Source organism: Rhinolophus ferrumequinum, chromosome 14 (assembly GCF_004115265.2).
Source record: "Rhinolophus ferrumequinum isolate MPI-CBG mRhiFer1 chromosome 14, mRhiFer1_v1.p, whole genome shotgun sequence".
NCBI lineage: Eukaryota > Metazoa > Chordata > Mammalia > Chiroptera > Rhinolophidae > Rhinolophus > Rhinolophus ferrumequinum.
The window spans coordinates 44,303,028-44,306,930 of record NC_046297.1 but is presented as its reverse complement, the minus strand read 5'-3'; the positions used below and the strand labels follow the sequence as shown (position 1 = coordinate 44,306,930).

Below are 3,903 nucleotides of genomic sequence, written 5' to 3'. Positions count from 1 at the left end.
TTGGGTGGGGCACAGGTATATGTAAAATTACAAACCAGTTTGTGACAAACCATTTCAGCTATGCAGATTGTAGGGCACCATTTGCTCCAGGCAACCAACTGTTGCTGTTTTGTGTAGTACTCTAAGTTGGGGGCGGGAGTAGGGACACCATGACGCCATGGTGGCAGAGAGGAACTGACTTTCCTCTTCACGCGGGTGTGGGGACACCATGGCAGGGTCCCAGATGCTGGGCTCTGTTGTTGGCATATCTAGGAAAGAACTCTAATGGGAGCCACCCACGTGAAGAGGAGAGTCAGTCCCTCTCTGTTCTCTATGTTCCAACTGGATTACTTGTGAGGGCTGGGGACAATTGAGCCAGAAGCAGGAGGTACTAGGATTTGTTGTTAGCACCAAGGAAACCACTCTAAACTGCTCACTCTTGCAAAACAAAACAAAACACATAACAACAACAAACTTTGACCAGTATTAAGCAGAATGTTGACCTCTGAGGCGAGTTCACAGAACAGTTACTATAAGGGGGAGTGAGGTATTTGGTGACCTTTCACAGGACTGAAATGAGCTCTACTTGTCTTCCAGTCAGAAACAAAACAAAACAAAGAGATCTTGGGTCCTCGAGCCCAATGGAAAACAGTCTTTGTCTCTTAGAGGTCAGCCTCTTCCCTTCTCTTCTAGCTAAGTTAACATCAAATGAAGGCCACAAAAGGGTCAAAGGTGCCCATGCTTATCTCAGCCAAATCCAGGCTTTCCTTGCTGAAAGCAAGCTTTTAGAACAGGCCACTCTTCACCAGTTGCAGGTAAACCAAAACATTCTCCCTGGAGTTCCCTGGGGCTGCTGATCCCCTAAAGCTCCTCTTTTGGAGACCAGGAAGTATGAGTCCCAGCCTCCCAGCTTTATGAAAGCTTATGTAATGTGGTGTGTAGACTGCATCACACTTCCTGTATTGTATTTGGAATCCAAACTGGAGCTTTCTGCTGAATGGGAGGGGGACAGAGTGAAAGGGAATGGGGGAACTGAGAAAAGGCAAAATTCCCTGTGGCGTTTCTAAGTGGGGCTATGATTATTCATACACAAATATATTATCTGCCCTAAAAACTAAACTTGTGGGGGTGTTTTGGTCCCGATTAACCTTCCCTGAACTAGTCCTAAGAGAGTTCTTGGTATTGGTTCTTCTTTCTTTCTCTCTCTCTCTCTCTCTCTCTCTCTCTCTCTCTCTCTTCTCTCTCTTTCTCACTGTCTCTTACTTTCTTTCCCTTTCCCTTCATCTTTCCTAGTTCCTTCTCCTTTCCTCCCCTCCATGGACATTTTTGGAGGAAGGCAAATTGGCTTTATCAGCCAATTGCAGAGCTCGAATATGGAAGTAAAGATGGCTGGACGTGCAAACTGTGCCATAGCTCCAAATCTCACATTCTCTGACAGCCATGCCTCAGAACAGAGCCATTCCAGAAAAGCAAGAGAAGTCTCAAACGACTGGCTTGCGGGCTCTTCATGTCTTAATCCTCAAGAGCACCAACTCTACCCAGGTCCCTTGGGGCTATCTCAGCAGCCCGTTTGACCCATCCCTCTCTGCTCTGTCCCTCCCACAGTCACCCAGCTGCGCCAGGAGTGTCCTGGAATGTTGACATTGGAGCAGTTAACCTCTCCCCTCCTGCCACCCAAGATGCTGAAAGGAAAGAAGGCTAAGGGGAAGAAGGTGGCACCATCCCCTGCTGTCCTGAAGTTGCAGGAGGCCAAGAGGGTGGTAAATCCCATTTGAGAAAAGACCCAAGAATTTTGGCATTGGACAGGACATCCAGTCCCAAAGGGACCTCACCCACTTTGTCAAATGACCCCGGTACATTCGGCTGCAGAGGCCAAGAGCTATTCTCTATAAATGCCTGAAAGTACCTCCTGCCATTAACCAGTTCACTCAGGTCTTGTACCGCCAGACAGCTGCTCATTTGCTGAAACTGGCCCACAAGTACAGACCAGAGAAGAAGCAGCGATTGTTGGCTCAGGCTAAGAAAAACACTGCCAGCAAAGGGGATGTCCCCACCAAGAGGCCATCTGTCCTCGAGCAGGGGTTAATACCGTCACCCCTTTGGTAGAGCACAAGAAGACTCATCTGGTAGTGACTGCATGTGATGTAGATTCCACCAAGCTGGTTGTCTTCCTGCCTGCCCTGTGCCATAAGATGGGGGTTCCCTACTGCATTATCAAGGAGAAGGCCAGGCTGGGGCGTCCAGTCCACAGGAAGACCTATAGGTTCTCCCAGCTTAACTGGAAGGCAAAGAAGCGCTGGCTAAGCTGGAAGTTATCTGGATTAAATTACATCACCAGATGCACTGAGATCCCCATCACTGGGGGAGGGTGGGAGGGCAGCGTCCTTGGCCCCAAATCGGTGGCTCTCATTGCCAAGCTGGAAAATGCAAAGGCTAAAGAACTGGCCACCAAGTTGGGCTGAGTGTACACTATTGAGTTTTCTATACATAAAATAAAAATTCTCCTTCAGCCAGTGTCGATGGGGCATTTGGAGTTGAAGTTCATTTGCCTTAAAAAAAAATGACTGTAGCAGTTACAACACCGTGGGTAAGTATAAGTATATAAGGTCCCTGGGCCTGCAGCTCCCTCATGACCAGGCAATACATGACTGAGCCCAAAAGGACTAGGAAAGGAATCAAAAGGGAACCCCAGAGTCCCCACTTCCACAAACCCCTAGGTACCTTCTTTATGAGGCTGGGCTCCCTGCCTTGAGGGAGACTCAAAAACCCCCTGGGTCCACAGGGAAGCAAGACCTGGAATTTCCCTGGGGCTTCTCTTGGGTCACTCAGTCTGTCTTGCCTCAGCTTTGGAATTGAAGGGGAGGTACCAGAATGGTGGAAAATCCCTCCCCCCATACCTGCCCTTGCCCAAGAAGGAAAAAGCTTTCCTTCTTTATATACAGGAGCTTTGGATGTAAGTGATTTTAGTTTATCTGTTTTCTTTGGTTTTCTGTGTGTGCATGGGAGCCACACACACACACAAAAAACAAAACCGGGAGGGTTATTGTTATTGCTATGAATTTCTTTTTTTTTTTTTAACAGTTAAACAAAGGCATAAAAGAACTCTAAATTTCGTTCAGAGGACCAAACTTGAACTTCAATCCTTGAAGGATTCCTGGAATACTGTTTAGGTGAGCAGAGAATCCTCATTTATCCCGCAGGGTGTTTGACCTTTGCTGCCCGGCCCCTCCACACATGCCAAATAGACAACGTGTCCTAACCCAGAAAGCTGAAAGTCTTGTGAAGTTCAAGCAGAAAATTTGCTGAAGGAGGCTGAGAAGAAACAGAAAGAATAGCAAGGCTGCAGAGAGGCCGTAACGAATCACACCAACGGGAGCTGACACTGTTTTGCGTGCAGGCACCGTGCTCACACTGCGACCCGATTATCCCACCTGAATATCGCAGCAGCCTCCGAAGGAGGAGGTACATTTATGCCCATTTTACAATTCATGAATTAGAGGCAGCTCAGGATTAGTGGCCCAATGCTCATTTTCTAGAGTCACACAGCCAGGTTCAAATCCTGACTCCATCGCTACCTGGTCGTGTGACCTTCAGCAAACTACCTATCTTGTGCCTTGGTTTCCTCTGCTATAATCTGGGGGAAATAACAGTACCTACAGTTGCTGTGAAGAGTGAGATAAGAAAGACAAATTGCTCAGGGTAGTGCTGCGCGCACACACACACACACACACACACACAGTAAATTATGTTTTATCATTGTGACCTTGTTTACCCAGCTGGGCGGTCACGGAGCCAGAATTAGAGCCACTTCTTCTGGCCACCAAGGCCTCTGGTTGTGCAGGTGGAGTCTAGGAAGCAAGAATCCAGGAGCTGCTGACAAAGCCCTGGGAACACGGCCTTGCTTCTTTTGCTTCAGGTGCCTCC

The 3,903-nt window shown here is 48.0% G+C and overlaps 1 pseudogene; it reads left to right on the top strand.

The window, feature by feature from the left end:
- The first annotated feature begins 1,658 nt into the window (after nt 1-1,658).
- LOC117034087 (60S ribosomal protein L7a-like) lies at nt 1,659-2,441 on the top strand (annotated as a pseudogene).
- The last annotated feature ends 1,462 nt before the right edge of the window (nt 2,442-3,903 follow it).